Source organism: Phoenix dactylifera, chromosome 5 (assembly GCF_051530095.1).
Source record: "Phoenix dactylifera cultivar Ajwa chromosome 5, Ajwa_hap1_PhDact_Kaust_v1.1, whole genome shotgun sequence".
NCBI lineage: Eukaryota > Viridiplantae > Streptophyta > Magnoliopsida > Arecales > Arecaceae > Phoenix > Phoenix dactylifera.
The window spans coordinates 37,634,497-37,647,854 of record NC_143194.1 but is presented as its reverse complement, the minus strand read 5'-3'; the positions used below and the strand labels follow the sequence as shown (position 1 = coordinate 37,647,854).

Genomic DNA, 13,358 nt, shown 5'->3' with positions numbered 1-13,358 from the left:
GTGCACAATTATTCGGTAAAGCGGTCCAGAGATGCTTTTCCTGTGAGATAATGCTTTACGTACCTCTTGTGTCTGTTTCCAGCTTCCACTTTTTTTTCCCGTGGAGCCAGTTCGGACCGACATTATTGCCCAGAGGAAATAAAAGCAGCATCTTCCGCACTTGTTCCAGGAGCCGAGCTTAGAGCTGTTTGGAAAAGAGTCACTTATGCACAAATCAAGCTGGGGCGGAGCATCTATTTAGAAGGTGATTCAAATGGATCAGAGCTATATGAGAGCAAATGATGAGCATCTGCTGCTAAAAGACATTGAAGATCTTTTGAGGAACTGTATGGCTTTACAGGTTTCTCCTGCTTACTATGAGGCGAACAACAAATTATGAGACCATTGAGTCTGTTGGATATATCCATGCTACAAGAGCATGTTGTACCCGACTTTAGAAAAAGAGAGAGAGAGAGAGAGAGAGAGAGAGAGAGAGAGAGAGGAATAAAAGATGATGTTTTATCAAACCGCAATAGTTAATAACTCATACTTTATCAATCATTCAGGAGTCATTTCCTCGTTCAGCTCTCAGCCTTTTAGTCATCTGAGATATCCCTTCTTTGATAGGCCCACATCATCTAGCATTCAACTAAGGAAAGGCTACCGTATTTTTTGTGAACGCTTCGAAGCTGAAGATCTCTTGTTGCACTCTCTCCAGATCATCCAAAAAATCACAATTACGAGGCATGTCCAAGCATTTTATTTGATGTTCTTTGGCAGATGACTTCTCCCAAGAAACCATATTGTTACTGGAAATTGGACCCGGGGGCTGCCGCGAACCGAGAGGGGAGGAGCTCCGCTGCCGGGGCGGTGGATGGCGGTACGTCGACCGGTGGCGTCCTCCTGGAGAGTCCTGCAAAAAAGCCGGTGGCCGGGCTTTCCGGCGCCGGCCCTCCGAAGCTTAAGTCAGAGGGGGCTAATATGTGGGGGCTCAAGGAGGAGAATGTTTGTTCTCCCTTTTTCTCTCTATTTTTCGTGTGTCTCTCCCCCTTTGTCCCCCTCCCCAGGTTCTCTTTTATAGAAAGATATTATGTTACCTGGGAGGTGACAGGGGAATTTGTCCTCTTTTGTGATAATTGGGCACGATCTTGCTTATTAATGGCGTAGTGGAAAATAAGGCCGGATCAGGCCGGAGTCAGGGAGCTGTCACGGTTGATCGGACCCGTTGGGGTGGTTGAACCGCCGGCCGTGGTGGGCCTGGGGTTCATAGACGGCAAGTGCATTAATTGCTGAGTGAACCGGTAGTCAGGGTGAGCCATGCGCTTTGATGGTTCAGTGATCCGGAGATCGTCTTGAGCCGTGTTCATTTAATGACTGAGTGCATCGGAGGCCTGAGGGGGTCTTATGCATTAATGATAGGTCGTGCCGAGTACCTGCGGAGATCTCGTGCCTTGATGACTTAGGGATGGTGGCAGATTGTAATGGAGTCGTGTACTTAGTTGTCAGATCTTTTAGAGGGTTAGGCGGAGATTGGGTATTCGGCTAAGGCACGGGCCCGGCACAGGTGCCGAGCCGAGCTGGTCGCCTAGTGGAGTGTCTTGTGGCGGGGTTGCTTCTGGTCGGCGCTTTCTAGCCGAGCGCCTCTCTGGTCGGCGCTCTCTAGTCGAGCGCCTCTGAGGTGGCATGACTTGGGTATTCTCCCAACACTACCCCCCGACTTCCGAGTTCCAGCTGGCTACCAGCTTGAGCGCGGGAAGTAGTTTTAGTTGGGTCATTATGGATTCCGAAAATTTTTAAATTATTGCGCATTTCGAATTATTGGGCGCTTCGAGGTGCCTTTAATAGGCGGCGTTTCTTCTTTTCCGAAATGTCTCATTATTAGGACGCCTTCTCCGAAGCGTCCTCGCGTCGTGGGCTCATGATGGGGCCGCACGATCCGATGGGGCGCTTCGGTGTTCGAAGCGTCAGTCCGAATTAAATGTGGCACTCCGTCGTTTGGGCCGACACGCGTCGTAATCTAAACGGGGTGCAGCGTTTTTCTCGCTGATCTGGGCCGTTCGAGGGGTCTATATAAGCCCTCACCTGGCCTCCCGTTCCTTTCTTATTGTCTTCTTCCTCCAGCTTTTCTCAGTCCGAAGTTTCCTTTCTCCGGCATTTTCTACAGGTCCCTTTCTCTCAATCTTTTTCTCTTCCTCCTAATGGTTTCCGGTCCAAGTGAAGTCGAGTCCACTATGAGCGTACTGGAGGTCGAAATGACCGAAGAGTGGTTTTTTCCTCTAGAAGGGTTCCGTTTGGAGCCCGCCAGGCGGGGGGATCGGGTAACCGATCCTCCGGTAGGCCGGATTGGAGTGTATTTGGAATCACTCTGGGCCGGCCTATGGTTTCCTCTTCACGGCTTCGTGAATGAGTTGCTGACGGTATACCAATTGGTTCCGGCGCAACTTGCTCCGAACGCCTGGAGGACAGTGGTCGGTTTCTTGTCGCTGTGTTTACTGCACGGGATTCCGACCTCTGTCAACGTTTTTCGGCGACTTTTTGTGTTGAAGTCGAATCCGGGAGACGGAGAGTGGCTCTACATCGCCCTTCGGGCGGGTCGGCCACTCTTTCAGGGTGCTCCTTCGTCCATTCATGACTGGAAGAAGAAGTTCTTCTTCCTAGGTTCTGAACGGACATGGGGATTTGACCCTAGGTGGGGGCCGACCCAGCTCAGGTTCGTCAACAAAGCTCCCAAGCTTTCTCCGCGTGAGCAGGGGATCTTCGACACCATCCGCAGCCTCGGGGACGGTATTTTACTGAGCGGCCTCATAAGTGAGGACGCTCTAGTGAACGTTGGCCTGAGCTCGGCGCGTCCCCATGTTAAGAGTAACAATAGGGTATCTTTTCGATTTTGTTACAGTTCTAAGTTTTAATCCTGCTCGTCCTTGCAGATATCGCAAAGATGGTGACCAAGAGCGAGGTCCTATACGCCCGGTTTCAAAAGAGGGCGGCCGAGCTCTCGGGAGAACCAACCGAGCCGAGGAAGAAGGCGAAGACCTCGGCGACCACAGCAGTCGAGGTGAGCGCTCCTCGCCCCGTGTGCTCCGAAGCTGGTCGGGGTGAGGGTGCGGGTTCTAGTGGAGCTACGGTGGCGCTCCCGTGCCCGGCGCCAATTTTCCAGATCCCTGGTCGGCAGGAAGCTCCAATTTCCGACAAGGGGAGAAGTTCAACGGGTCTGGCGCTCGCGCGCCCCGCTCCAGTTTTGCGGCAGTCAGGTCGGCCGCCTGTCCGACCCCAATTCCCCAGTCCCGAGCCGGGGAATAGTCAAGAAACCGCGGGGTCGGATCTGCCCAGGCCAGCTGAGGTCGGCCTTCCGGGCTCGTCGAGCCTCCGGGAGCGGGTGCCTTATGCTCCCGGGTGGGCGGTTTTCGAGGGCGACTCGGCCCTCGATAACCCACAGGTAGCGCGCGAAGTTCTTCAGGTCGCGCTGCTCCCGGCCGACCAGGCCAAGATCCGGTCCATGAACTACGGCGCCTTCATGGACTCTGTCATTTGCTCTTCCGTCCGAGTAAGTCGACCTTCATTTCCGTGTTAAGTTTATTTTGGATTAGATTTGTTTCTTACGTCCCCCTTTTGCAGCGCCTCCACGAAACCGAAACAATGATGAACATAATCCAAGACTATCGGGACCGAGCCCGAAGGCATCAAAAGGGGCGTGAGGAGGCCGAGGCGAAGTTCCTTGCGTCCGAGGCCGAACAAAAAGTGCTTCGGGCGAAATTAGAGGCGGCCGAGGACGAGGTTCGGGCTCTGGTCGCCGAACTCAAGGAGGAGAAGGGTGCGCACGCTTTGGCCAGATCTGAAGTGCGCGCCGCGGAGGCTCGTCGGTCGGAGGCCGAGTCATCGCTCGCTATCCGCAAGCAGGAGGTGGGGGAAGCTCACCTAAAGGCCCAAGAGCTCGAGGCCCGTCTGCTCGACGCACAATCTTTGCTCGTCGATCGCGAATGGGAAATAAAAAATTTAGAGCGAAAGGCCGCCTACCACGAGGCTCGGGAGAAGGAGGCCCGGGAGCAGGCCCAAGACGCTGTCAAACACTTCCGTGAATCGGAAGAGTTTCGCGATTTACTGAAAGAGGAGGGCGTAAACGGGCTTATCCAGGGCTTCAAGGACTTCCGCAACCAATTGCGGCAGCTCCTTCCGGATTTTGACCTAAACCTGCTCAAACCGGGAGCAGGGGTCGAAAGGTCGGAGGCGGAGGTGGAGGCAGAAGCCTCGGAGGCCGACCAGGGAGGTCTGGCCGAGGCGGATGAGGGTGTCCCCGAGGCCACCGAGATGGCCTCCGAGGCTGTTCCTGGTGCTGCCGAGGCTGCTGAAGAGGAGGCCTTGACCACCGAGCCGGCTATTCCTGAAGTCGCCGAGCCCGAGCCTTAGCATAGTCTCTCTTTTCTTCTTCTTTTTTTTTTTTGTAAGTCGGGATGGCCTCCACACTTGTTAAGGCCGGGCCCGAACTTTGTACTTAGCCTACGGGCTTTTTGAATATGCATATATTTTTCGTAACTTGCAAATGCCTTGTTTTTATCTTTGGTAGACCTAGGTTTCTCTGCTTGGATCCACTTTAGGTTCCAAGGACATGGGCTCTATGGTCCCAACTTCGTCCGCCATAGTTGGACTTGCGTTTAGGCTCGGGAGAGTTTTTCCGACCTTAGCTCAGAATTCGACCGAGCCCTAGGACTTTGGAATTTTTAGTGAGATGAGTACGGACCTCGGGTTGCCGGGGCGGATGATCGGACTTCTTCCGACGAACGGGTTGAGCGCCCGTCAGCTCGTGACGGGGATTCACCGAGCTGACGGTATAAACCAAGCTTGCTATTTAAACGGTGCATATTGAAGGGGTGAGGCCGAGCGATGATTGGCCCGACTAGGTGCCTCGACGTCAGTCGGGGGTTCATTCAGGTAATTAATTAACCAAGAATGAAAGTAAATGAGAACGTAAAGACATTAATTAAATGGGTACCTGGTACCGTAAGCGTTCTTACGCCGAGGCTGTGAACTTCGCCTGGCGACTGAAGACGCTCCTCCGCTCGGAGTCCGTTCTTTGAGGACGCCGGCAAGATAGAGGAATCCGGTTTGTTGCCGATCACGGACTCTTCGTTGATCACGAACAGGAGATTGAGTTGAGCTCCGTGATCGATGGAGAACGAGCCGGGCTCGTTGGTTGATGGAGTCCGCATCCCGAAGTATCGGGGCATCCCGACCGTGGTCGGGGTAGGAGAACGAGCCGAGCTCGTTGGCCGATGGAGAACGAGCCGAGCCCGTTGGTCGGTGAAGATCGCATCCCGCTGTATCGGAGCATTCCGACCGTGGTCGGGGTAGGAGAACGAGCCGAGCTCGTTGGCCGATGGAGAACGAGCCGAGCTCGTTGGTCGGTGAAGATCGCATCCCGCTGTATCGGGGTATCCCGACCGTGGTCGGGGTAGGAGAACGAGCCGAGCTCGTTGGCCGATGGAGAACGAGCCGAGCTCGTTGGTCGGTGAAGATCGCATCCCGCTGTATTGGGGCATCCCGACCGTGGTCGGGGTAGGAGAACGAGCCGAGCTCGTTGGCCGATGGAGAACGAGCCGAGCTCGTTGGTCGGTGAAGATCGCATCCCGCTGTATCGGGGCATCCCGACCGTGGTCGGGGTAGGAGAACGAGCCGAGCTCGTTGGCCGATGGAGAACGAGCCGAGCTCGTTGGTCGGTGAAGATCGCATCCCGCTGTATCGGGGCATCCCGACCGTGGTCGGGGTAGGAGAACGAGCCGAGCTCGTTGGCCGATGGAGAACGAGCCTGGTACCATGATATAATTTAGGAGAATTGGTGAGTTCGAACAAGTACACAAACCATCATAAGTCATAAAATGAAATTTATGGTTGAATAGTGGGGGGCCCCTTGGGGTTCTACTGGTGGTACACGCGGAGATTTTCAGAACTCCAGCTTCGTGGAATGGGAGTCCCATCTAGAGATTCTAACTTATAAGTTTCGGGCCGGCGGATGCGCGTGACTCGGTAAGGTCCTTCCCAATTTGGAGCCAGCTTTCCTTGCTCAGTTGGTCGGGAAGCCTCGGCTCTCCTAAGGACAAGGTCCCCTGCTTTGAAGGATTTGACTTTGACCCTGGCGTTGTAGTACTGAGCTGTCTTTTGCTGGTACCTCGCCATGCGAACTCGGGCGGCCTCCCTTGTCTCCTCGATCAGGTCAAGGTTGTTCCTGAGCTACGAGAAGTTGGAGCTGGCATCGTGATGTTCTACTCTTGGAGACGGGAGTCCAATCTCCAACGGGATGACAGCTTCCGTTCCATATGTTAGATTGAAGGGAGTCTCGCCGGTGGGGACACGGAATGTGGTCCGGTAAGCCCACAGGATATTGTATAGGTCCTCGACCCATTGTCCTTTGGATTTGTCGAGCCTGGCTTTGAGCCCCTGCAAAATAGTACGGTTTGTTATCTTGGTTTCTCCGTTCGTCTGAGGGTGCGCGACCGAGGTGAAGCGGTGGTCGATGCCAAGCTCGGAGCAGAATTCTCTAAAATGGAGGTTGTCGAACTGGCGACCATTGTCGGATATGAGGATGCGGGGGAGCCCGAATCTGCAAATTATTGATTTTCAGACAAAATCCCGCATCTTCTGCTCGGTGATCCGGGCAAGAGGCTCGGCTTCCACCCATTTTGTAAAATAGTCGATGGAGACGACCAGAAATTTTCTTTGCCCAGTAGCCAGAGGAAATGGCCTTAGAATGTCAATTCCCCACTGGGCAAAAGGCCAAGGGAGCTGATAGAAGTTAAGGGAGCTGAGGGTCGGCGTTGGACATTGGCGTTTCTCTGGCATCGGTCGCATCTTCGGACGAAATCCACAGCATCCTTCCGGAGTGTCGGCCAATAGTATCCTTGACGCAAAATTTTATGGGCCAAAGCCCGTCCTCCCAGATGATTTCCACAAATCCCTTCGTGGACTTCGCGCATTGCATAATCAGCCTCTGTTGGGCGGAGACATCTGAGGAGGGGAGAGGTGAAAGATCTCCGATAAAGCTTTTCCTCATGCAATATGTACCGGGTGGCGGAGCGCTTTATTCGGCGAGCCTCTCGTTCATTACTGGGGAGGACTTCGTCTTGCAGATAGCTGATGAGCTCGTCCATCCAGCTTGGCTCGGACTCAATGCAAAGGGCCTGCTCGGGCTCCTCCGTACTGGGTTTTTGGAGATACTCCAGCGCTGCCGCTTTGGGGAGCTCGCTCATGCGAGAGGACGCCAGCTTTGACAGCTGGTCGGCCCTGAGATTCTCCGACCTGGCAACATGTTGGATGTGGAAAGAATCCAAGGTCGAGGCGAGATCCCGTACCTTCTGAAGATATTTCTGCATTGTGGAGTCTCTGGCTTCGAAGTCACCCATGATTTGGTTGACGACGAGCTGAGAATCGCTGAAGGCCTTCAGGTCCTTCACTCCTAGCTCTCTGGCTAGCTTGAGCCCAGCGACGAGTGCTTCGTACTCCGACATGTTGTTGGAAGCAGAAAACTCGAGGCGTAGGGCTTGCTCAGCGACCACCCCCTCCGGGCTGGTGAGGATGAGACCTGTTCCGCTATCCCCCGAGTTTGAAGAGCCATCGATATGTAAAGTCCATGCCAAACTCGGGGTCTGCTCCGTTGGTGGCTCAAGTTCGGGCTCGACCTCGTCCGGTATGGTGCACTCGACTATGAAGTCGGCGAGTGCTTGCGCTTTGATCACCGGCCTGGGTCGGTACTCGAGGTCAAATTTCCCGAGCTCGATGGCCCATTTAGTGATCCGGCCCGCGCGATCTGATCTTTGCAGGATCTGCTTTACTGGCTGGTCGGTCAGCACGGCCATCGTGTGGGCTTGGAAGTAAGGCCGGAGCCTCCGAGCTGAGACGACCAATGCATAAGCAGTCTTCTCCAACTTGGAGTATCGGGTTTCAGCATCCCTCAAAACCCGGCTGGTGTAATATACTGGTTTTTGGAGCTTGCCTTCCTCTCGGACCAGGACCGAGCTCACTGCTACAGGGGAGACAGCTAAATACAGGTAAAGGAGTTCACCCTGTTGAGGCTTTGTGAGCAGGGGAGGGGAAGCCAGAAGGTGCTTGAGCTCTTCAAAAGACTGCTGGCACTCGTCCGACCATAGGAAGTTTTTCGGCTTCTTGAGAGCCGCAAAGAATGGAAGGCAGCGCTCGGCTGAGCGGGAGATGAATCTTCCGAGGGCTGCAACTCGGCCCGTAAGCCGTTGTACCTCTTTGACTGTCCTTGGAGGCGTCATTTCCTGGAGGGCTCGGATCTTTTCAGGATTGGCCTCGATTCCCCGCTGTGTAATGATGAAGCCGAGGAATTTGCCGGAAGTGACTCCGAATGCGCATTTGGCTGGGTTGAGCTTCATTTGGTATCTTCGGAGTGTGGAGAATGCTTCATTAAGGTCGGCCACGTGGTCTTGCGCCACCTTGCTTTTCACCAGCATATCATCAACATAGACCTCCATGTTTCGGCCTATTTGGTCTTTGAAGATCCGGCTGACCAGTCTTTGATAAGTTGCCCCGGCATTCTTTAAGCTGAATGGCATTACTTTGTAGCAGTAGGTACCCCCGTCGGTGATGAAAGCCGTCTTTTCTTCATCTTCTGGCGCCATGCGGATCTGGTTGTATCCGGAAAAGGCGTCCATGAACGCCAACAGCTCGTGCCCCGAGGTGGAGTCCACGAGCTGGTCGATGCTGGAGAGCGGGAAGCTGTCCTTTGGGCAGGCTTTATTCAAGTCGGTGTAGTCCACGCACATGCGCCATTTCCCACTGGCTTTTTTGACGAGGACCACGTTGGCGAGCCACTCCGGGTAGGATATCTCCCGGATGAAGCCAGCCTCAAGGAGTTTGTCGACCTCCTCGGCTGCTGCTAGTTGTCGTTCAGGGGCGGCGCCTCGCTTCTTTTGTCGCACGGGCTTGCAGGTTGGCTTTACTTGGAGCCGGTGGACTACGATCTCTGGATCTATCCCCGGCATATCCGCGGGTGACCACGCGAAAACGTCCATGTTGCCTCGCAAGAAGTTGACGAGGCGATCCCTTTCGCGCTCATTGAGGCCAGAGCCGACCTGCACGGTTAGCTCGGAAAAGTTTTCGCGCAAAGGAACTTGGATTAGTAACTCACCAGGCTCTACCCGCTTTTTCTGAGGGTTGACCCGTGCCTCCAGAGTTCTAGTTGAAGGCTGGTCGGTTGCCGGGACAGACGCCTCGGCTGGTCGCTTCGCCTCGTGGGTCGCCATGTAGCATCGCCTCGCTACCATTTGATCCCCACGAGCTTCGCCAACTCCTTGGCTGGTGGGGAATCGCATGAGCAGATGACGAGTCGAGACTACCGCTCGGAGGGCGTTGAGACCTGGTCTTCCCAGAATGGCATTGTAGACCGAGGGCAGGCGTATCACGAGGAAGCTCATCCCCACGGTGCTTTCACGGGGGGCGAGCCCGACTGTGACCAGGAGGTCGACCTCGCCCTCTACTGGGATTGAATCCCCAGTAAATCCAACCAACGGAGCATTCATCCTCCGCAGTTGTTTTGTCATCCCCATTTTATAGTAGGCATCAAAATACAAAACATTCGCCGAGCTTCCATTATCGATCAAGATATGTTTTACATCAAATTTATTTATAATCATGGAGATAACCACGGCATCATCGTGGGGAGTTTCGACTCCCTCCAAATCATCGTCTGAGAAAGAGATGGCTTCCGAGGTGCGCAGGCGCTTCGAGGAGGTTCCTCCTCCTGACGCTTCTCCAACCGAGGCCCCGCCTCGGATGGTGTTGATGGTGCCGGCGATGGGCCTGTTGGCATTTGAACCTCCAGGCTGTGTGGCTCCTTCGGCTGGCTTCTTTTCTTCGCGCCGGCCTCGCACAAATCGATCGAGCACCCCTCGGCGGATGAGCGCTTCGATCTCGTTCCGGAGTTAATAGCAGTCCTCGGTATCATGGCCGTGATCCCGATGGAAACGACAATACTTCCGGGAATCACGCCGAGCTCCGGAGTCTCGTCTCGGAGGTGGGAGTCGGATACAATCCTGCCCCTCAATCTCCATGAGGATTTCGGCCCGAGGAGCAGTGAGGGGAGTGTAGTTTTCATACCTCCCTTCAGGTGCACGGGCCCGTGGTGGGAACCTCGGGCGGAGTGGTGACCTCTGCTGAGGCGGTCCCCGTAGTCGGGGTGGACTCTTCAGGCGGGGCGGATTTTTAGTTCGGCACGGGGACGGGCTTCTGGGCTGGCCACGCTCCTCGCGGCGTCTCTTTTGTTTCTTGGGGTTCTGCTCGACCCCGCTCCGCCTAACAGCCACGGCTTCCTCAGCCTTGGCGTACTTCCGCGCCCGAACAAGCATCTCGGTGAGGTCTGCAGGAAAGTTCTTCTCGATAGAGAAGAGGAACCTGTAAGACCGGGCTCCAGTCTTTAGTGCCGACATGGCGATTGACTGGTCGAGTTCCCGGACTTTCCATGTTGCGGCGGTAAATCGGTCCAAATACTCCCTGAGGGATTCTCCCTCCTTTTGTTTGATATCGAGGAGGGAGTCTGATGTCCGCCGCTGGGGCTGGCTAGCGGCAAAATTGCCGGCGAACTGCCTGCCGAGCTGCTCAAAAGAGGAGACAGTATTCGGCTTTAGCCCGGTAAACCAAAGGCGGGCCGGTCCTCGGAGTGTCGCTGGGAAAACTTTGCACATCATGGCCTCCGAGGCTCCTTGTAGGGCCATTAAGACCCGATAACTTTCCAGGTGGTCAAGGGGGTCGGCCCTGCCGTTGTAAGGCTCCACCTGGGGCATCTTGAACCGCGACGGGACCGGCTCGTCTTCAATCTCCGGGGAAAAGGGGGACTTCGTAGTGAACTCGAAGTCACCACTACGTCCCGATTTCCTTCCGTGGAGTGCCTGGATCTGGCGCTCCAGCTTCTCGACCTTCTTGTCGAGTTCATCATTTTGGAAGATCGCTGCAGCGGCTCGTTCGGGTGCAAATTGCCCTGGAACCGACTCAGCCTCCGAAGGTTGTGGCCAGCCACTAGGGGCTCTAACTGGGTGTTCTCTCCAAAAAGAGGCCTGGACTTGAGAGTCCTGACCTCGAAGGGGAAGCCCGCTTGTAGGGGGCTCCGGTTGAGCTGGAGCCGGAGGAAGTGGTGCTGTCGGGACGCCCCTGGGTTGCAGGCCTTGGACAGCGGTAGCCAAGGCTTGCACCTGTTGCACCAGGGCATCAAACTGCTCCGGCCGAACTTGAGGGGTTGACTCGGCCGGAGGCGGCGAGTTCTGGACAGAGTGTCCAGGACTAAGTGGAGGACGTCGAGAGGCGTTGGAAGCCCCCTTGCTTCTTAGTTTCATGGCAGCAATTCGGGCCCTTCCTCTAGCGCCAACTGTTGCTGAAAATTGGACCCGGGGGCTGCCGCGAACCGAGAGGGGAGGAGCTCCGCTGCCGGGGCGGTGGATGGCGGTACGTCGACCGGTGGCGTCCTCCTGGAGAGTCCTGCAAAAAAGCCGGTGGCCGGGCTTTCCGGCGCCGGCCCTCCGAAGCTTAAGTCAGAGGGGGCTAATATGTGGGGGCAGTCAAGGAGGAGAATGTTTGTTCTCCCTTTTTCTTTCTATTTTTCGTGTGTCTCTCCCCCTTTGTCCCCCTCCCCAGGTTCTCTTTTATAGAAAGATATTATGTTACCTGGGAGGTGACAGGGGAATTTGTCCTCTTTTGTGATAATTGGGCACGATCTTGCTTATTAATGGCGTAGTGGAAAATAAGGCCGGATCAGGCCGGAGTCAGGGAGCTGTCACGGTTGATCGGACCCGTTGGGGTGGTTGAACCGCCGGCCGTGGTGGGCCTGGGGTTCATAGACGGCAAGTGCATTAATTGCTGAGTGAACCGGTAGTCAGGGTGAGCCATGCGCTTTGATGGTTCAGTGATCCGGAGATCGTCTTGAGCCGTGTTCATTTAATGACTGAGTGCATCGGAGGCCTGAGGGGGTCTTATGCATTAATGATAGGTCGTGCCGAGTACCTGCGGAGATCTCGTGCCTTGATGACTTAGGGATGGTGGCAGATTGTAATGGAGTCGTGTACTTAGTTGTCAGATCTTTTAGAGGGTTAGGCGGAGATTGGGTATTCGGCTAAGGCACGGGCCCGGCACAGGTGCCGAGCCGAGCTGGTCGCCTAGTGGAGTGTCTTGTGGCGGAGTTGCTTCTGGTCGGCGCTTTCTAGCCGAGCGCCTCTCTGGTCGGCGCTTTCTAGCCGAGCGCCTCTCTGGTCGGCGCTTTTTAGTCAAGCGCCTCTGAGGTGGCATGACTTGGGTATTCCCCCAACACATAGCATTTAAGAAACAAGTGATTTATTGTTTCCTCGTCTGTTCCACGGAGTGGGCACGCCGGCGGCAACTTCATATTCATCTTCATCTCCATCTCCATCTTTTCCCAAGAACAATTCTTTGGGAGAAGAATTTCGGAGTCTCGGTCCTACCCGGTGTGCTCTGGTCCGCGTTCTGCCGTTCCATAATTGCCCCTGCCGGTTCCCCAAATCCAGTTCCGGTACGCTTCACTGGTTCCTCTTCCTGGTGAACGACGATTCGTGGTTCCTCTTCACTATTATTGAATTACTTCGCCCGACGCCAATTAATTAACTTTCTGCCTGCAAGCTGTTTGTTTTTTGGCCTCTGAAGACCTGGTATGTTGGAGTCTCGTGTTTGATGTATTTGCTGATATACCTCATCTCTACCACTCAGCGGTACTTTCATTTTACCGTGCATCTAATCTTTTTTATATCTATCTCTATACCTCATAACTTGCATCCCGCTTGCCAACATGCTTGTCAGGAAAAAAAAATCCCTCCTTGAAAATGTTTGAAATAATCTCTGTTGTCTAAGATTCTCCTGTGGAAGAAAAATTTGTTCAATAATTTACAACTGATTATCTTTATGTCCATCAGCTATGGAAGTAATTGTGCTTTCTTAGTATTACTTATTAGAATTTTGATTTCTACATGCATAATGCATGCTTCCAAATATGCACACATTTATTTTATTAAAAATATAGATCCATTGTATTTATATGTACAACAATGTTATATTATTTGCTTTGCATACTCATTTTACAGAGATGTCTTGTATTATAATTTTATGTAAGTTTTAATGGGTTAATGCCAGCTTACAAGTAACTTAACACAGTCATTCTTGTGTAGCACAAGTATCCTTGTGTTCTTAAAGCTTAAATAGGATTAAAAACTGGTGGTGGGATTTGAGCCATGATCTCTTCGTATGCCTTTGTCACCGAGAGGAGCAATATTCCTTTCATTGTTTCTTATCTCTCACTCCTGATGGTGGAACACTAGAGCATTGAATCAGCTTTCATTTTGATTCAATATTATCCAGAATAGGATATAGGTTCA

General features: G+C 53.8%; 1 protein-coding gene across 1 annotated transcript in view; it reads right to left on the bottom strand.

Moving 5' to 3' along the window:
- LOC149753570 (glutamine--tRNA ligase-like) overlaps positions 1-13,358 on the bottom strand; it is a 61,220-nt gene that overhangs the window by 10,889 nt on the left and 36,973 nt on the right. The gene's annotated exons all lie outside the window — the stretch shown is intronic.